Raw genomic sequence first — 21,920 nt, 5'->3', positions numbered from 1 at the left:
ATGCCCTAGAGGCAATAATAAATTGGTTATTATTATATTTCCTTGTCCATGATAATCGTTTATTATCCATGCTAGAATTGTATTGATAGGAAACTCAGATACATGTGTGGATACATAGACAACACCATGTCCCTAATAAGCCTCTAGTTGACTAGCTCGTTGATCAATAGATGGTTACGGTTTCCTGACCATGGATATTGGATGTCGTTGATAACGGGATCACATCATTAGGAGAATGATGTGATGGACAATACCCAATCCTAAGCCTAGCACAAGATCGTGTAGTTCGTTTGCTAAGAGCTTTTCTAATGTCAAGTATCATTTCCTTAGACCATGAGATTGTGCAACTCCCGGATACCGTAGGAATGCTTTGGGTGTACCAAACGTCACAACGTAACTGGGTGGCTATAAAGGTGCACTACAGGTATCTCCGAAAGTGTCTGTTGGGTTGGCACGAATCGAGACTGGGATTTGTCACTCCGTGTAAACGGAGAGGTATCTCTGGGCCCACTCGGTAGGACATCATCATAATGTGCACAATGTGACCAAGGAGTTGATCACGGGATGATGTGTTACGGAACGAGTAAAGAGACTTGCCGGTAACGAGATTGAACAAGGTATCAGGATACCGACGATCGAATCTCGGGCAAGTACCATACCGGTAGACAAAGGGAATTGTATACGGGATTGATTGAATCCTCGACATCGTGGTTCATCCGATGAGATCATCGAGGAGCATGTGGGAGCCAACATGGGTATCCAGATCCCGCTGTTGGTTATTGACCGGAGAGTCGTCTCGGTCATGTCTGCGTGTCTCCCGAACCCGTAGGGTCTACACACTTAAGGTTCGGTGATGCTAGGGTTATAGAGATATTAGTATGCGGTAACCCGAAAGTTGTTCGGAGTCCCGGATGAGATCCCGGACGTCACGAGGAGTTCCGGAATGGTCCGGAGGTAAAGATTTATATATGGGAAGTCTTATTTTGGTCGCCGGAAAAGTTTCGCACTTTGTCGGTATTGTACCGGGAGTGCCGAAAGGGGTCCGGGGGTCCACCAAGGGGGTCCACCAGCCCCGGGGGGCCACATGGGCTGTAGGGGTGTGCGCCTTGGCCTATATGGTCCAAGGGCACCAGCCCCAAGAGGCCCATGCGCCAAGAGATAAGGGAAAGGGAGAGTCCTAAAGGGGGAAGGCACCTCCGAGGTGCCTTGGGGAGGATGGACTCCTCCCTGGCCGCACCCTTCCTTGGAGGAAGGGCCAAGGCTGCGCCCCCCTCTCCTTTGGCCCTATATATAGTGGGGGGGAGGGAGGGCAGCAATATCTAAGCCCCGGCGCCTCCCTCTCCCTCCCGTAACACCTCTTCCTCCCCGCTTGCGCTTGGCGAAGCCCTGCCGGGATCCCGCTACTTCCACCACCACGCCGTCGTGCTACTGGATCTCCATCAACCTCTCCTCCCCCCTTGCTGGATCAAGAAGGAGGAGACGTCGCTGCTCCGTACGTGTGTTGAACGTGGAGGTGCCGTCCGTTTGGCGCTAGGATCATCGGTGATTTGGATCACGACGAGTATGACTCCATCAACCCCGTTCTCTTGAACGCTTCCGCTCGCGATCTACAAGGGTATGTAGATGCACACCTTCCCTCTCGTTGCTAGTAAACTCCATAGATTGATCTTGGTGATGCGTAGAAAATTTTGAATTTCTGCTACGTTCCCCAATAGTGGCATCATGAGCTAGGTCTATGCATAGTTTCTATGCACGAGTAGAACACAAAGTAGTTGTGGGCGTCGATTTTGTCAATTTACTTGCCGTTACTAGTCTTATCTTGATACGGCGGCATCGTGGGATGAAGCGGCTCGGACCGACCTTACACGTACTCTTACGTGAGACAGGTTCCACCGACTGACATGCACTAGTTGCATAAGGTGGCTAGCGGGTGTCTGTCTCTCCCACTTTAGTCGGATCGGATTCGATGAAAAGGGTCCTTATGAAGGGTAAATAGAAATTGGCATATCACGTTGTGGCTTTTGCGTAGGTAAGAAACGTTCTTGCTAGAATCCCATAGCAGCCACGTAAAACATGCAACAACAATTAGAGGACGTCTAACTTGTTTTTGCAGGGTATGCTATGTGATGTGATATGGCCAAAAGGATGTGATGAATGATATATGTGATGCATGAGATTGATCATGTTCTTGTAATAGGAATCACGACTTGCATGTCGATGAGTATGACAACTGGCAGGAGCCATAGGAGTTGTCTTTATTTTTGTATGACCTGCGTGTCATTGAATAACGCCATGTAAATTACTTTACTTTATTGCTAAGCGCGTTAGCCATAGAAGTAGAAGTAATCGTTGGCGTGACAACTTCATGAAGACACAATGATGGAGATCATGATGATGGAGATCATGGTGTCATGTGATGCAAAATGATATTGGCCATATCATGTCACTATTTGATTGCATGTGATGTTTATCATGTTATGCATCTTATTTGCTTAGAACGAAGGTAGTAAGTAAGATGATCCCTCACTAAAATTTCAAGAGACGTGTTCCCCCTAACTGTGCACCGTTGCGAAGGTTCGTTGTTTCGAAGCACCACGTGATGATCGGGTGTGATAGATTCTAACGTTCGAATACAACGGGTGTTGACGAGCCTAGCATGTACAAACATGGCCTCGGAACACATGCAAAACACTTAGGTTAACTTGACGAGCCTAGCATGTACAGACATGGCCTCGGAACACAAGAGATCGAAAGATCGAACATGAGTCGTATAGTAGATACGATCAACATGGAGATGTTCACCGATGATGACTAGTCCGTCTCACGTGATGATTGGACACGGACTAGTTTGACTCGGATCATGAATCACTTAGATGACTAAAGGGATTTCTATCTGAGTGGGAGTTCAATAATCAGATGAACTTCATTATCATGAACATAGTCAAAAGGTCTTTGCAAATTATGTCATACGCTTTAGTTCTACTGTTTAAGATATGTTCCTAGAGAAAATTTAGTTGAAAGTTGGTAGTAGCAATTATGCGGACTGGGTTCGTAAACTGAGGATTGTCCTCATTGCTGCACAGAAGGCTTATGTCCTTAATGCACCGCTTGGTGTGCTGAACCTCAGCGTCGTCTGTAGATGTTGCGAAACATCTGACATACACGTTTTGATGACTACGTGATAGTTCTAATGGTTTAGAATTGTGGCACCAAAGACGTTTGTGAAACGTCGCAGAACATATGAGATGTTCCGAAGACTAAAATTGGGATTTCAGACTAGTGCCCACGTCAAGAGGTATGAGACCTCTGACAAGTTTATTAAGCCTGCAAACTAAGGGAGAAAAGCTCAATCGTTGAGCATGTGCTCAGATTGTCTTAGTACCACAATCGCTTGAATCGAGTGGGAGTTAATCTCCCAGATGAGATAGTGATAGTTCTCCATAGTCACTGCCACCAAGCTAGTAGAGCTTCGTGATGAACTATAACATATCAGGGATAGTTATGATGATCCTTGAGCTATTCGCGATGTTTGACACCGCGAGAGTAGAAATCAAGAAGGAGCATCAATTGTTGATGGTTAGTAAAACCACTAGTTTAAGAAGGGCAAGGGCAAAAGGAATACTTCATGAAACAGCAAGTCGTTTGCTGCTCTAGTGAAGAATCCCAAGGTTGAACCCAAACCCGAGACTAGGTGCTTCTGTAATGAGGGGAACGGTCACTGAAGCGGAACTACCCTAGATACTTGGTAGATGAGAAGGCAGGCAAGGTCGACAGAAGTATATTGGATATACATTATATGAATGTGTACTTTACTAGTACTCCTAGCAGCACCAGGGTATTAGATACCGGTTCGGTTGCTAAGTGTTAGTAACTCGAAATAAAAGCTGCGGAATAAACGGAGACTAGCTAAAGGTGAGATGACGATGTGTGTTGGAAGTGTTTCCAAGGTTGATGTGATCAAGCATCGCATGCTCCCTCTACCTTGGAGATTGGTGTTAAAGCTAAATAATTGTTATTTGGTGTTGAGCATAAACATGATTGGATTATGTTTATCGCAATACGGTTATTCATTTAAGGAGAATAATGGTTACTCTGTTTATTTGAATAATACCTTCAATGGTCTTGCACCTAAAATGAATCTCGATCATAGTGATACACATGTTCATGCCAAAAGTAATGATAGTACCACATACTTGTGGCACTGCTATTTGAGTCATATTGGGATAAAACGCATGAAGAAGCTCCATGTAGATGGATCTTTGGACTCACTCGTTTTTGAAAAGATTGAGACATGCAAACCATGTCTATTGGTATATATGCATGAAGAAATTCCATGCAGATGGATCGTTTGGACTCACTTGATTTTGAATCACTTGAGACATGCAAATCATACCACATGGGCAAGATGACTGAAAGGCCTCGTTTTCAGTAAGATGGAACAAGAGAGCAACTTGTTGGAAGTAATACATTTTGATGTATGCAGTCCAATGAGTGCTGAGGCATGCAGTGGATATCGTTATGTTCTTACTTCACGGATGATTGGAGTAGATGCTGAGTGTATTTACTTGATGAAACACAAGTCTGAATTATTGAAAGGTTCAAGTAATTTCAGAGTGAAGTTGAAGATCGTCGTGACAAGAGCATAAAATGTTTGTGATATGATCATAGAGATGAGTATCTGAGTTACGAGTTTGGCACACAATTGAGACATTGTGGAAAGTGTTTCACAATTAATACCGCCTAGAACACCACAGTGTGATGGTGTGTCCGAACATCATAACTGCACCCTATTGGATATGGTGCATACCATGATGTTTCTTATCAAATTGCCACTATCGTTTATGGGTTAGGCATTAGAGACAACCGCATTCACTTCAAAAGGGGCACCACGCAATTCCGTTGAGACGACACCGTTTAGAGAAACCTAAGTTGTCGTTTCTTAAATGTTTGGGGCTGCGATGCTTATGTGAAAAAGTTTCAGGCTGATAAGCTCGAACCCAAAGCGGATAAATGCATCTTCATAGAATACCCAAAACAGTTGGGTATACCTCCTATTTCAAATCTGGAAGCAAAAGTAATTGCTTCTAGAAACGAGTCCTTTCTCGAGGAAAAGTTTCTCTCGAAAGAATTAAGTGGGAGGATGGTGGAGGCTTGATAAGGTTATTGAACCGTCACTTCAACTAGTGTGTAGCAGGGCACAGGAAGTTGTTCCTGTGGCACCTACACCAATTGAAGTGGAAGCTTATGATAGTGATCATGAAACTTCGGATCAAGTCACTACCAAACCTCGTAGGACGACGAGGATGCGTACTACTTCAGAGTAATGCGTAATCCTGTCTTGGAAGTCATGTTGTTGGACAACGATGAACCTATGAGCTGTGGAGAAGCGATGGTGGGCCCGGATTCCGATGAATGACTCGAGGCCATGAAATCCGAGATAAGATCCATGTATCAGAACAAAGCATGGACTTTGGTGAACTTGCCCGATGATCGGCAAGCCATTGAGATAAATGGATCTTTAAGAAGAAGACGGACATGGACGGTAATGTTACCGTCTATGAAGCTCGACTTGTGGCAAAGAGAATTTTCACAAGTTCAAGGAGTTGACTACAATGAGATTTTCTCATCCGTAGCGATGCTTAAGTCCGTCGGAATCATGTTAGCATTAGCTGCGTTTATGAAATCTGGCAGATGGATGTCAAAACAAGTTTCCTTACCAGTTTTCGTAAGGAAAGGTTGTATGTGATACAATCAGAAAGGTTTTGTCCTAAGGATGCTAAAAGGTATGCTAGCTCCAGCAATCCTTCCATGGACTAGAGCAAGCATCTCGGAGTCAGAATATACGCTTTGATGGAGTGATCAAAGTTTTTGGGTTTATACAAAGTTTGTTAGAAACTTGTATTTACAATAAAGTGAGTGGGAGCGCTACGACATTTCTGATAAGTATATGTGAATGACATATTGTTGATCCGAAATGATGTAAAAATTTCTGGAAAGCATAAAGGGTTGTTTGAAAGGAGTTTTTCAAAGGAAGACCTGGATAAAGCTGCTTACATATTGGGCATCAAGATCCATAGAGATAGATCAAGAAGCCCGATGATACTTTCAAAGAACGCACACCTTGACATGATTTTGAAGGAGTTCAAAATAGATCATCAAAGAAGGAGTTCTTGGCTGTGTTACAAGGTGTGAGTATTGAGTAAGACTCAAGACCTGACCACAGCAGAAGAGAGAGAAAGGACGAAGGTCGTCCCCTACGTTTTAGACGTAGGCTCTACAGTATGCTATGCTGTGTACCGCACATGAAGTGTGCCTTGCCATGAGTTGGTCAAGGGGTACAATAGTGATCTGGGAATGGATCACATGACAGCGGTCGAACTTATCCTTAGTATCTAGTGGACTAAGGAATTTTCTCGATTATGGAGGTGAAAAGGAGTTCGTCGTAAAGGGTTACGTCGATGCGAACTTTGACACTAATCCGGATGACTCTGAGTAGTAAACCGGATTCGTATAGTAGAGCAGTTATTTGAAATGGCTCCAAGTAGCGCGTGGTAGCATCCACAAGATGACATAGATATTCGTAAAGCACACACGGATCTGAAAGGTTCAGACCCGTTGACTAATAACCTCTCTCACAAGCATAACATGATCAAACCAGAACTCATTGAGTGTTAATCACATAGTGATGTGAACTAGATTGTTGACTCTAGTAAACTCTTTAGATGTTGGTCACATGGTGATGTGACCTGTGAGTGTTAATCACATGGTGATGTGAGCTAGATTATTGACTCTAGTGCAAGTGGGAGACTGTTGGAAATATGCCCTAGAGGCAATAATAAATTGGTTATTATTATATTTCCTTGTCCATGATAATCGTTTATTATCCATGCTAGAATTGTATTGATAGGGAACTCAGATACATGTGTGGATACATAGACAACACCATGTCCCTAGTAAGCCTCTAGTTGACTAGCTCGTTGATCAATAGATGGTTACGGTTTCCTGACCATGGACATTGGATGTCGTTGATAACGGGATCACATCATTAGGAGAATGATGTGATGGACAAGACCCAATCCTAAGCCTAGCACAAGATCGTGTAGTTCGTTTGCTAAGAGCTTTTCTAATGTCAAGTATCATTTCCTTAGACCATGAGATTGTGCAACTCCCGGATACCGTAGGAATGCTTTGGGTGTACCAAACGTCACAACGTAACTGGGTGTCTATAAAGGTGCACTACAGGTATCTCCGAAAGTGTCTGTTGGGTTGGCACGAATCGAGACTGGGATTTGTCACTCCGTGTAAACGGAGAGGTATCTCTGGGCCCACTCGCTAGGACATCATCATAATGTGCACAATGTGACCAAGGAGTTGATCACGGGATGATGTGTTACGGAACGAGTAAAGAGACTTGCCGGTAACGAGATTGAACAAGGTATCGGGATACCGACGATCGAATCTCGGGCAAGTACCATACCGGTAGACAAAGGGAGAATTGTATACGGGATTGATTGAATCCTCGACATCGTGGTTCATCCGATGAGATCATCAAGGAGCATGTGGGGAGCCAACATGGGTATCCAGATCCCGCTGTTGGTTATTGACCGGAGAGTCGTCTCGGTCATGTCTGCGTGTCTCCCGAACCCGTAGGGTCTACACACTTAAGGTTCGGTGACGCTAGGGTTATAGAGATATTAGTATGCGGTAACCCGAAAGTTGTTCGGAGTCCCGGATGAGATCCCGGACGTCACGAGGAGTTTCGGAATGGTCCGGAGGTAAAGATTTATATATGGGAAGTCTTATTTTGGTCGCCGCAAAAGTTTCGCACTTTATCGGTATTGTACCGGGAGTGCCGAAAGGGGTCCGGGGGTCCACCAAGGGGGTCCACCAGCCCCGGGGGGCCACATGGGCTGTAGGGGTGTGCGCCTTGGCCTATATGGGCCAAGGGCACCAGCCCCAAGAGGCCCATGCGCCAAGAGATAAGGGAAAGGGAGAGTCCTAAAGGGGGAAGGCACCTCCGAGGTGCCTTGGGGAGGATGGACTCCTCCCTGGCCGCACCCTTCCTTGGAGGAAGGGCCAAGGCTGCACCCCCCCTCTCCCTTGGCCCTATATATAGTGGGGGGGAGGGTGGGCAGCAATATCTAAGCCCTGGCGCCTCCCTCTCCCTTCCGTAACACCTCTTCCTCCCCGCTTGCGCTTGGCGAAGCCCTGCCGGGATCCCGCTACTTCCACCACCACGCCGTCGTGCTACTGGATCTCCATCAACCTCTCCTCCCCCCTTGCTGGATCAAGAAGGAGGAGACGTCGCTGCTCCGTACGTGTGTTGAACGCGGAGGTGCCGTCCGTTCGGCGCTAGGATCATCGGTGATTTGGATCACGACGAGTATGACTCCATCAACCCCGTTCTCTTGAACGCTTCCGCTCGCGATCTACAAGGGTATGTAGATGCACTCCTTCCCTCTCGTTGCTAGTAAACTCCATAGATTGATCTTGGTGATGCGTAGAAAATTTTGAATTTCTGCTACGTTCCCCAACAGGAAGACGGCACCCCCTTCGACCAAAGGGACTTGGCAGCCTGCGTGAAGATCGTGTGCCCGGTGGCCACCCTGATTGGAAATGACACGGATCTGACCAAGTACCAGCCGGGTTACGATGCAGAGAATCAGAGGATCCCCACTCCGCGTTATGAAGCCATCAGCTTAGTCCCGCCGACTCGTAAGCACACCTTTGCCCCGGAAATTGACCCGGCCGGGTTAATTGACGAGGAAGCTCAATTTGAAGCTCTGAGCGGCATTGACTGGAAATCGTCAACTTTCCAGGTCTTGGGAACAGCCGGAGGAGCGGAGAGGGATGAGCCGGAAGCGTCGACCCAGCAAGCATCTTAACTCTGTAGGCGGCTTATTTAAACAATGCTTCACCCTTTTGGACTCGATGAGTATTGTAATAGAATAGGACCAACACTTTAACTTTGCCGTGCCATCGTGCACGTGTTGAATGCTGAATTCCATTGAAGTTGCTTCCTTATATTTCTTCGGGTCATAAATGATCATTCATGTTCCTTAAGCTCAAATAGTTGTCTTTAACTATCCTGCATAGAAAGACAAATCACAAGTCTCTAGGCGGCTTACCGCACTGAGAATCATAGTCTTATACATATAACCCGGAATATGAATCACAAAAGACTGGTCCTCAATTATGTCCTTGATATAATCGTAACAACACACTTACCGGCCTTTAAGCACACTTCCGGTTTATATAACCCGGGTAATAAGGCCGGTACCTCAATCCCGGTTTACCAGTTTTAACAACGCCGATTGTGTTCGACTAGTACTGTGAATCAAAGTTAAGCCGGCAAAGTGAGACCCGCCTTGCACACTATTGAAACAATCAGAAGAACTCATTGTAAATCAGAAAAAACTTAGGGGCTTCCGGTTCGAATACGACCAGAGACCCGTCCCAAAGGGGTTATGCTAAGATTCGAATGCGATCATATAGCCCCCAGTGGGTGTGGCGATGCCAATCAAGAGGGTACCGACAGCTATGTTCTCTTTGGTTCGAATACGACCCATGTTTGAACAGGAAGCCCCCAAATGACTTTAAAAGTTGTTTAACGACGCTGATTCGAATACGATCCACGTCGGTTCCCGAAGGGGGTTGAACTATGATTCAAATATGATCAAAGAAAACTCCCCAATGAGATCGGCACTTTGCCAATCAAATGGGTATCGACAGCTATGTTCTCTTTGGTTCGAATACGACCTATGTTTGAACAGGAAGCCCCCAAGTGATTATATTGCGTACGGCTAGATTCGAATACGATCATAAGCCGGATCCTCCTTCAAGTTGTCATGTGATCTTGCAATGAAAACAACACGTTCACCTTTGGAGGAGAAAAAAGGACAGAGGTCCTGCTTTATTGCTTATCATAATATATACATGGCTTAAAGAAATATGTACATTATGAGAGCCGGTGGCTTAAGTGTAATAAGGCCGAAGCTGAGCTATGTTCCACGGCCGACGGGTCTCTTCCTCCGACTTACGTGAATCTTTGTGCTCCCGAATGTCAATGAGGTAATATGACCTGTTGTGCAAATTCTTGCTGACCACAAAGGGCCCTTCCCAAGGCGGGGATAGCTTGTGCGCATCTGTTTGATCTTGGATGAGCCGGAGCACCAGATCGCCTTCCTGGAAGACCCGGGATTTAACCCGGCAACTGTGATAACGGCGCAGGTCTTGCTGGTAAATCGCTGAGCGAGCTGCTGCCACATCACGCTGTTCGTCCAACAAGTCAAGAGCATCTTGGCGCGCCCGTTCATTATCCGCCTCAACATAAGCCGCCACTCGAGGCGAATCATGACGGATGTCACTGGGGAGGACTGCTTCCGCTCCATAAACCATGAAGAAAGGCGTGAAACCTGTAGACCTGTTAGGAGTAGTGTTGATGCTCCACAACACGGAGGGTAACTCCTCCACCCAACAACCCGGCGTCCGTTGTAAAGGGACCAAAAGTCGGGGCTTGATGCCTTTCAGAATCTCCTGATTAGCACTCTCAGCTTGACCATTGGATTGAGGGTGAGCCACTGATGAGACATCAAGTCGAATATGCTCTCGTTGACAAAACTCCTCCATGGCGCCTTTGGATAGATTGGTACCATTGTCAGTTATAATGCTGTGTGGAAAGCCAAAGCGAAAGATCATCTTTTTCATAAACTGAACCGCCGTGGCTGCGTCACACTTACTAACTGGCTCTACCTCAACCCACTTTGTAAATTTGTCAACTGCCACCAAGAGGTGGGTCTTCTTATCCTTGGACCTTTTAAAAGGCCCAACCATATCAAGCCCCCAGACCGCAAAGGGCCAAGTAATTGGGATCATCCTTAGCTCCTGAGCCGGCACATGAGCCCGTTGCGAGAACCTTTGGCAACCATCACATTTACTGACCAAGTCCTCCGCATCAGCATGAGCCGTCAGCCAATAAAAACCATGACGAAAAGCCTTAGCCACAAGGGATTTTGAGCCGGCATGATGGCCACAATCCCCTTCATGAATCTCACACAAGATCTCTTGACCTTCCTCAGGGGAGACACAATGCTGGAACGCTCCCGTAACACTGCGGCGATGCAGCTCACCATTGATAACAACCATTGACTTAGACCGCCGGGTTATTTGTCTGGCCAAAGTTTCATCCTCAGGCAAATCTCCCCGGGTCATGTAAGCCAGATAGGGCACTGTCCAGTCCGGGATGATGTGGAGAGCCGCCACCAGTCGTGCCTCCGGGTCAGGGACAGCCAAGTCTTCCTCTGTAGGCAACTTAACAGAAGGGTTATGCAGGACGTCCAGGAAAATATTAGGCGGCACCGGTTTTCGCTGAGAGCCCAGCCGGCTTAAAGCATCAGCCCCCTCGTTCTTCCTGCGATCAATGTGCTCTACTTGGTAACCCTGAAAGTGCCCAGCAATGGCATCAACTTCACGGCGATAAGCCGCCATGAGAGGGTCCTTGGAGTCCCACTTTCCTGATACTTGTTGGGCCACCAAGTCTGAGTCGCCGAAGCACCTTACCCAGCTCAAGCTCATCTCCTTAGCCATCCGAAGACCGTGGAGCAAGGCCTCATACTCAGCCGCATTGTTAGTGCAAGGAAACATCAACTGTAGCACATAATGGAACTTGTCACCCTTAGGGGAAGCCAACACGACTCCAGCCCCGAGCCCTCCAATTGCCTGGACCCATCGAAGTGAATAGTCCAATATGTGTTATCCGGCTTTTGCTCGGGCACTTGTAACTCTGTCCAATCGTTGATGAAATCCACCAAGGCTTGAGATTTAACAGCAGTGCGTGGTACGTATTTCAGACCATGAGGTCCGAGCTCTATAGCCCACTTAGCCACTCTCCCTGTGGCCTCTGTGATTTGAATGATATCTCCAAGGGGGGCAGAACTGACCACAGTGATGGGGTGACCCTGGAAGTAATGCTTAAGCTTCCGGCTTGCCATGAACACACCATAAACAAGCTTCTGCCAATGTGGATACCGCTGTTTGGACTCGATGAGCACTTCGCTGACATAATAAACCGGCCGCTGAACCGGATGCTCCTTACCCTCTTCCTTGCGCTCCACCACCACAGCCACACTGACGGCTCGTGTGTTAGCAGCCACATACAGCAATAAAGGCTCCTTGTCAACCGGAGCAGCAAGGACTGGGGGCTCTGCCAGCTGCCTCTTCAAATCCTCAAAAGCAGTATTAGCTGCATCATTCCAGACAAAGTCATCAGTTTTCTTCATCAACTGATATAATGGCATGGCCTTCTCACCCAAACGGCTTATAAACCTGCTTAAAGCAGCGATACGACCCGCCAAGCGCTGGACGTCGTTTATACACGCCGGCTTAGCCAGGGAGGTGATGGCCTTGATCTTCTCCGGGTTAGCTTCAATGCCTCTGTTAGAAACCAAGAAACCCAAGAGCTTGCCTGCAGGAACACCAAAAACACACTTGGCCGGGTTAAGCATCATCTTGTAGACCCGGAGATTATCAAAGGTTTCCCTCAGATCATCTATCAAGGTTTCCTCCTTCCTGGATTTAACCACAATATCATCCACATAAGCATGAACATTGCGCCCAATCTGGTTATGAAGACAGTTCTGCACGCAACGCTGATAAGTCGCCTGTGCACTCTTGAGTCCAAAGGGCATAGACACATAGCAGAAGGCTCCAAAGGGAGTGATGAACGCCGTCTTCTCCTGGTCCTTAACTGCCATTTTAATCTAATGATATCCAGAATAAGCATCCAAGAAACTTAAGCGCTCACAACCCGCCGTAGCATCAATGATTTGATCAATACGGGGAAGGGCAAAAGGATCAGCCGGACACGCCTTGTTTAAGTCCGTGTAGTCCACACACATCCGGCAGGTGCCGTTCTTCTTGAGTACGAGCACCGGGTTAGCTAACCACTCTGGGTGAAAGACTTCAACAATAAACCCGGCCGCCAAGAGCCGGGCCACCTCTTCACCAATAGCTTTCCGCCTCTCTTCATTAAACCGCCGAAGGAATTGCCTGACCGGCTTAGATTTCGGATCAACATTGAGAGTGTGCTCAGCGAGTTCTCTAGGTACACCTGGCATGTCAGAAGGTTTCCATGCAAAAATGTCCTTATTCTCACGGATGAACTCGATGAGCGCGCTTTCCTATTTTGGATCCAGATTGGCGCTGATGCTAAACTGCTGAGATGAATCACCTGGAACGAAATCAACAAGTTTAGTCTCATCAGCCGACTTAAATTTCATTGCCGGCTCATGCTCCGTAGTCGGCTTTTTCAGAGAGGTCATATCTGTTGGGTCAACATTGTCCTTGTAGAATTTTAACTCCTCTGTTGCACAAACAGATTCTGCATAAGCTGCATCGCCTTCCTCACACTCCAAGGCCACCTTCCGGCTGCCATGAACCGTAATGGTCCCATTGAGACCTGGCATCTTGAGCTGTAAATACACGTAACACGGCCGTGCCATGAACTTGGCGTAAGCCGGCCGCCCAAATATGGCATGATACGGGCTTCTTATCTTGACCACCTCAAAGGTCAATTTTTCCACCCTGTAGTTGTGCTCGTCTCCAAAGGCCACTTCCAACTCGATCTTGCCGACTGGATAAGCCGACTTACCAGGTACCACACCATGAAAAATAGTGTTTGACTGGCTGAGGTTCTTATCAATCAACCCCATACGACGGAAGGTCTCATAATAGAGGATGTTGATGCTGCTGCCTCCATCCATGAGCACCTTAGTGAACTTATATCCTCCCACCTGAGGAGCCACCACCAAGGCCAAGTGACCCGGATTATCCACCCGGGGAGGGTGATCCTCCCTGCTCCACACGATAGGTTGCTCAGACCATCTTAAATAGCGTGGAACCGCCGGCTCAACAACATTCACATCCCTCTTATGAAGCTTCTGATCTCGCTTACACAGACTGGTGGTAAATACATGATACTGTCCACCGCTAAGCTGCTTTGGATTGGTCTGATAACCCCCTGCTGCTGTTGATGACCCTGGCCAGACTGCTGATTAAAGCCCCCTTGACCGTTCTGAGGATTAGAATTTGAGCCGCCGCCCGGGCTATGAAAGCCGTCGGCGCCTGAGCCACCGCCCGGGCCATTGTTGCCGTTAAAGGCGTTGGAATTCTTAAAGGCCTTCATGATTGCACAATCCTTCCATAGATGAGTAGCTGGCTTCTCTCTAGAGCCATGCCTTGGACAGGGCTCATTCAACAGCTGCTCCAGCGTCGGGCCTGACCTGCCGGCTCGGGGAGGGGGCCTCCCCTTGCGTCTCTGGCTATTACCCTGTGAGCTGGCGTTGGCCACGAACTCTAGGCTGCCATCGGCCTTACGCTTGCCACCTCCTTGGTTCCCCGGGTTATGCTGAGGACCCTTGCCATTGCCGTTCTTCTTTCCCTTCCCTGTCCTTTCATCATCTGAAGCGGGGTCCTTGGTACTATCAGAATCGGCGTACTTGATGAGAGCCGCCATCAGCGTACCTATATCATTGCAGTCGCGCTTAAGCCGCCCGAGTTTCATCTTCAGGGGCAGAAAACGACAATTTTGCTCCAACATTAAGACTGCAGAGCCGGCATCCATCTTATCCGATGAATGTATGATCTCTTTGACCCGGCGAACCCATTGTGTCGTAGACTCACCCTCCTGCTGTTTACAGTTAGTCAAATCCACTATTGACATAGACTGCCTACAGGTGTCTTTGAAGTTTTGTATGAACCGGGCCTTCAGCTCAGCCCAAGATCCGATGGAATTCGGCGGTAGCCCTTTCAACCAAGTGCGGGCAGTCCCATCTAGCATCATGGTGAAGTACTTGGCCATCGCCGCTTCACTGACCTCCAGCAGTTCCATGGCCATCTCGTAACTTTCGATCCAGGCTCCGGGTTGTAAGTCAGCCATGTAATTAGGCACCTTCCTAGGGCCTTTGAAGTCCTTGGGTAGACGTTCATTGCGGAGAGCTGGCACTAAACAAGGGACACCTCCGGTCCTCGTAGGGATACCCACGTCGACGGAAGTCGTCGGATAAGCCGGGGGGGTCTGGTAAGCCGTCAACTGAGGCACCTGCTCCGCCTCTTGCCGCGCTCTGTCTTGGTCTGCTGCGTGAAAGGCTCTGTTATGAGCCGGGCCATGGCCAGGGGGCGGGTCATGGCGTCGGACATTACTTGAGCCGGTCGCTGAGACCATGTGTCGGCTATAACTCGGGCTCCGGCCTGGACGAGGGGTCGAGTGGATCCTGTCCCGGCTGTAAGAGTACGCCTCTTGCTGTGCCAGCGCTGTATGAAGGAGTTCCCTGACCCGGTGGGTTTCAATAGCCGTTGGAGAGTCGCCGTCAATTGGGAGGGCCGCCAGCCGTGCTGCTGCGGCGACCATGTTCTCTAGCGGGTTAGCATAATGATCCGGTGGTATTGGCACATACTGAGGCGGGGCAGGGCTCACCCGGGGAGGCCCCATCACTTGTGGCTGAACAGGGGTCCCAGACCCGGGCACTATGATCCCTGGCGGGTTACTAGACCCTGCACCTGGCGTGTCGTAGACCGGAGGGAGTCGAGATTGGGCCTTTTGATGCCTCCTTCTCATGACCTCATTGGACGCGTTCTGATCCATCGTGAGCCGGAAGGACTGCGCCTGAATCAACTGAGTTTGGGCGTCGAGAGCCGCCCTCTCCGCAGCCATCCTGATCCCTTCCGCTGCCAGATCCTCCTTGGCTTTCACTAGATCTCACTTTAACTGCGCCACCTCCGCGTCATGCTGAGCTTGATCCGCCGGGTCAACCGCGGCGGTCAACAGGGTCGTCATCTTGTCCGTGAGATCCATCAGCACCTGAGCCGGCGAGGGCACCGGGTTTCCCGCCCCAGCAGCAGGGTTCTGAACAGGCTGCGCACCGGCCATGAAGATTCCAACCCGGCTCGGCGGCTCAAACGGGTCCGGAATACTGTCACCATCGGAACAGCCCATTAGCCTGCCATCTTGGAGTTGATACAATGAGTTTGACTCATCTGTGGACGACTCGCCATCAGAGCCGGCGGCCGTCTCATCCCCAGATCATTATCCATTAGAGAGCCCTCCATGGATACATCCCACAAAAACATGCTTCAAGGCAGGCAGAGCCCGGGCGGGTCGCGCGCGCTGAGCCGTCTCGATGAGATCGGCGCAGAGATCCGGCTCAGGGCCCAGCTCACCAATCTTGCCAATGAAAATATGAATTCCGCCGAAGGGGACCCGGTATCCGTACTCAATTGAGCCGGCGTCGGGGCCCCAGTTTGCATCGTTGATGTAGAGCTTGCCGTGACGACTCTTGGTCATCCGGCCCAGAGCGTATCCCTTTAGCCCTTCGAAGCTGCCCTTCAAGAACTCAAATCCACCGTGCGCTGGCCCCACGGTGGGCGCCAACTGTCGTGCAATTGTCACGGCAGATGTCCTCAAGCTAGGACTTAGTCGTGGAGCCATCGCCGCTAGGAAGCTTGAAGGGGTTAAACGGGACAAGGAACACGAGGGTTTATACTGGTTCGGCCCCTTACGGTGAAGGTAAAAGCCTACGTCCAGTTGAGGTGGTATTGATTAGGGTTTCGATGACCAGGGAGCTTAACTGCTATGCCTGGCTCTCGACGAGATCTTCTTACCCCTAACCGCTGCCGGGTCATCCCTTTATATAGAGAGGTTGACGCCCAGCAGCTCTCAGAGTCCCGGCCGGCTCATAAGAGTGTCCGGCTCGGGCTCTCAGCTATTCTTGCCTTACACTACAAGTTCTACCATAATGACGGTTGTAAATACGGGCCTTAAGCCATCTCCGGGTCTTAAGCCCATCTTTGGCCCAGCGTCTTCAAGCTTGGCGCCGGGCTTCAGGTGATGATCCTTATGTGTAACCCGGCCCCGCCGGGCGGGTGACTCTAAGGGTTATATCCTCAACACATAGTATTTCCTATGAAGTGCACAACTCCGTTTTTCGTACAATACAATGCTAAGGTGATCGGCACATCTGTGCATTTGAGAAAGAAAGCCATAGACCGGCAAATGTAGTATAGTACAGGCGAGCGCTAGTACGATCGGCACATCAGTTTTTCTGATGGACCTACCGCGTATTCACTGGTCTATTTCGTTCGCTTGCAACTTATGTCGTGCGTGGGATTTTCTTTTTATTTTCTCCCTGCACAAATCTATGAATGCTATATTATGAACTACTAGTTCTCTTTTCGTCTATCGGTTTGTTCATTTTGGTTTGATCAATAAATAGGCATAGTTTACTTTACACCACTGCACCTAATTGACGGCTAATTTGATCTATGTATGTTGTCAATCTTCATTTTGATACTTTACATTTGTGTTTAGTAGTATTGTTTTTAATAATAGTTGGTAGTATATTCTTTTGTTACTTTGAATTATTTCATGAGACTACGGCTGCCCAGTCAATTTTCCAGAACAATAGAAATCTCAAATGATCACACATTTCTCTATCATGAATAGGTGGCCAACATGTCAATTACACTTTGTGCTCGCATTTACCGGGGATCAACATATATGTAGTTTATTGATTTGCTATGCCAGAACATGTGTAGTTGTATCCAGTACAAATTGAGACGTGTAGGTTTTTTTGATAGTTATGCCAATAATGATCTACTCCCTCCGTTCCTAAATATTTGTCTTTCTAGAGATTTCAACAAGTGACTACATACGGAGCAAAATGAGTGAATCTACACTTTAAAATATGTCTATATACATCTGTATGTGGTAGTCCATTTGGAATCTCTAAAAAGACATATTTAGGAACGGAGGGAGTAGTTTTGAGTAGGCTTCGACGCGGCCTCTCTGCATTGCATTGCATAGGGGTAAGGTTTGCCTTGTATAATAGTGTACTTCCCTAGACCTCACCTGGCGTGAGCTTCTAACACTGGGTCTGTCCTTTTACTCTATATTAAACAAGATAATCATTGTTGTCATTCCCTCCGCAAACTTGAATCCCATAATAATTTGCTTCATTTGGTAGCATTGATTTACTTGTGCATGGGAAAGTGCTACAATATATCTTACTCCCTCCGTTCCTAAATATTTGTCTTTCTAGAGATTTCAAATGGTCACCCCATACGGATGTATATAGACATATTTTAGAGTATAGACTCACTCATTTGCTCCGTATGTAGTCATCATTTGAAACCTTTAGAAAGACAAATATTTAGGAACGGAGGGAGTAGATGTTGAGCATGTTAATGCTTGGCATGCAAATATTTATGTTGGTTACCTGTGCATTGCCCAAAGTATACAGTATTGTGCTTGTTACAAAAGGTTAGCAATGACGCTTTTAATGATAGAAGAAGACTATTTTTCCGTCGAAGGGTGGATCTTATTAAATCAAAATAAAGCATCAAACGGATACACACGTAATGAGCACACATCCGGTCTCTTCATAACTAGGACGCACACACCCAATATCAATACACACACACAAAAACGTGCCAGATAGTAACGTCATATAATACCCAAGCTATGCTTGAGCGAGGAAAAAAACCCGAAGAGATCAAATCCGCGATCGACAAACTACAACTATGACCATACCAACCATTTCATGACACCACACAGACAACAAGGTTTTTCAAAAGAAACACCTTTAGGAAGGGAGGCGATACTCAAGCGCCGCCGTCACGGGATCCAATTACCATATGTCAGATACTAGGTTTTCATCCAGAAGAACCGGTACAAGCATATCCAAGCAATGCCTTCAACAAAGTAACGATGCACAAACATCACCATTGCTAGCTATAACCAACTCGGGTCAGACCTAGGTTTTCACCTCGGAGCTCATCGAAATCAATCATGTATTGTCGCCACCATTTTTTTGTGATCCCAACAACTATATGCAGTTGGGCTATAAAAAAAAACAACCGCTGCCGTTGCACAACCATATCATCTGTGTCAGTCGTCCTATGTAGATTTGCTCTCACTGCCGAAGGCAACCATCGGACCTAGGGAGAGGATCCCTCACGAAGACCTTTCGATGGCCCCCAAAATCAATGCTGATGTCGTTGATAATCCCCAAGTGGAAGGAATCATCATAGCACTTTCCAAAGATGGAAGTCGTAAGTATGGAGTGTCGAACCTACAAGGAGCTAAAAGTAAGATTAATATTCTCTCATGTCCTATCTGCCACTGATACAATTCTATGTACTGAGCGTTTGCTTTATCTAGAAACGAGAAATAAAACTATGACATGGGTATAAAGGGGTAACTTTACAAGATAGCGAAGAATATAGACATAAAAGATAGGTGGTGCCTAAATAAAGATAGAATACATTACAATATAATACAATCTAGAAGGATATGCGCGCTTTGCCGCGCCGGTGATTGGCCGAATGACAGAGCATTTAACTTTGTAGCTGAATCATGCGCTAGGCAAGAGTGTGTTCTCTCTTGCAAATTTAAATCAAATGTTTAGAAACTTAAGTCTACCAAGACACGTAAAAGCCCCAGGTAAGATCATGTATACTATACTGTTAAGCACGGACCAGGAAATACATAATGTAGTAATCCATGGATATAATAAATAATTATGACTTCATAGGTAGCCATTATAATGTTAAGGCATGTTAACACAAATTCAGAAGGATCGGCCAGGGTGCGCCATGATATCATGAAAGAAACTAAGTTTCTCCAACCAGATAACTAAAGCAACTTGCACACGTTATGTGTCTTCTACCCAAACCCAAATTTACAGCAACTTGCACAGTTAAGCAACTTCTACTTCAGAGCAATTTCCTTCCCTGTTTCTCATTAAAAGCTCTGTCAGCTTAGTCAACATCCTACTTCCTGTTCCAGCCACTTCTCATGTTGTTGAGACAAAAAATTCCTGACAAACTGTTGTCCAGGCTGACAGCGAGCTTCCGCATGAGCATCAGATTGAGCTTGCTAAAAAAAACTGCAAAAAATCAATGACAGAGAAAAACACTCTAGAACTTCAGGAAAGGAAATAAAAAATGCAACAAAATTAGATAATCAAATGGGCATGTTTTACCTAGTGCTTGCTATGAGAAGCAACCATCCAAGGCGACCTAGTCTTTAGAAGATTAGATAATCAAATGGGGATGCTTTCCACTCCTGACATTATATTTGATAATTTGCCACACCTGACCAGTCACCAAATTGTCATTTGTACACGTTTGGATGAAGAAACGAGCAGATCACCTGAGATTTCCCAAATTCCCAAGTTGCCTCATGAATCTAGTTTCCTCCCTGCCGGCTAGGCACTCTCTGTTCCCCGCAGGTGCAGCCACGCTGTTCCCAGCAGCAGGCCCTTGTCGCTGCCTGCCGCTGCTTCTTGCTAGCGCACACAACCGATGCACCTTGCTGCTGCCCATCGCGCGGTAATTCATCTCAATTTTGTGGTCTGCATCATGAACAATCAATCAAGCATCAGCATCTCAATACACTCAGCAAGCAACAATAATTAAAAACAGCGGCAAGCACGGCAAGGAGCCAGCAGTAGCTGTCTGGGCCGGCCACTTCAGCTGGGGCAGCGCACGAGCAGCACACAGCAGTGACGCCGCACGGTGGCGCATGGAGGCAAACAACAGCGACCATCTCTAGTGCGGTGGGTGGTGGCAGCGCTCGACCGCGCAGAGCAGCGGGCTCGCTCGTAACATTAACCCTAGGTGGCCAGGGGAAAGGGAGGTGGCCGCCTCCGTCGAGGACCACCGGGGGCGCTGTTGTCGACCACCGAAGGCCTCACCGATTCCCCTCATCCAAGCATCGGTGGACTGACCATCTCCTTTCTCACCCGGCATGAGATTTGATCGAGGGTTGACCAGATGGGAAACGTCGGTTGCGTGCATCGAGGGTTGACCAGATGGGAAACGTCGGTTGCGTGCACCGGCAGGAGGGATTCACACCGAGGCTTACACTGACATGCGAGGGCCGTTACAAGAAAAAAAATCACCGGATCGCTCCCAGGCCTTCAATTCCTGGGAGCTTAGTAACTCTATCGATAGTGGGTGTGGAATAACGGTAGTATGGTGTGCAGATTTATCCCTAGACAATTAGCTAAGTTACTATAGTGATGGCAGTTTTCATGTGGGAGAGGCATCCGCCAACATGTCATTCCTTACTTGGAATTCTATTCATTTATGATTGAAACTATTAGCAAGGATTCGCAAATACTAACAAGTTTCAGTAAGGTAAAACTCAACCATAGTATTAAGATATATTGGTCCCCTTCAATCCTGTATGTATCAATTTCTATGGTAGGAAGAAGTTTTTGTTGCACTTACCCTGCAATACATAGTCCTATCAACATACTACTAACCCTATGATGTGATCCACGCATGCACTCATATGATGGGCACCAAAGGACATTAACATAGCCACAAGCAATTTAAACCAATCATAGCAATTCACTAATTAACTCATAGGACAACAAAAATCTACTCAAACAAAATAGCGATGACACAAATCATTGGTAATAATTCATAGCACCAAAACGTCATGTTCAAGTAGGGGATTACAGAGGCTTGCGGGAGAGTGAACCGGTGAAAAGAGATGAGGAAGGTGATGAAGGCGACGATGTTGATGAAGACTATCACCGCGATAATGGTTCCCCCGGCGGCACTCTGGCGCCACCAGGAGCGAGAGAGAGAGAGAGAGAGAGAGAGAGGCTCCCCCTCCGGCTTGCTCCTCCATGGCCTCTCCCCTAGATGGGGAGAGGTTCTCCCCTCTGGTGCTTGGCCTCCATGGCGCCTGGAGGGGTGAGTGCCCCTCCGAGATTGGATCTTTCTTTGTTTTCTTCTCTATTTCTCTACTATTTTCTAGCCTTTCACCGTTCTTTTATAGTCGAAGATCCGTAAACCTTATCGGGCTGAAAATTTGAGGGGATTTTTTTCCTGAAAATTAGCTTTCTTGCGGC

At 47.4% G+C, this 21,920-nt stretch overlaps 1 long non-coding RNA gene across 1 annotated transcript; it reads right to left on the bottom strand.

The window, feature by feature from the left end:
- Positions 1-19,496: 19,496 nt before the first annotated feature.
- On the bottom strand, positions 19,497-20,988 carry LOC123124644 (uncharacterized). Its single transcript, XR_006461178.1, has 2 exons — positions 20,037-20,988; positions 19,497-19,940 (listed from the first exon to the last, which is right to left on the bottom strand). It is a non-coding gene; the product is annotated as an uncharacterized lncRNA (long non-coding RNA).
- Positions 20,989-21,920: the final 932 nt, after the last annotated feature.

Source organism: Triticum aestivum, chromosome 5D (genome assembly GCF_018294505.1).
Source record: "Triticum aestivum cultivar Chinese Spring chromosome 5D, IWGSC CS RefSeq v2.1, whole genome shotgun sequence".
In the NCBI taxonomy this organism is placed as follows: domain Eukaryota; kingdom Viridiplantae; phylum Streptophyta; class Magnoliopsida; order Poales; family Poaceae; genus Triticum; species Triticum aestivum.
This window is presented reverse-complemented; position numbering and strand designations above follow the sequence as displayed.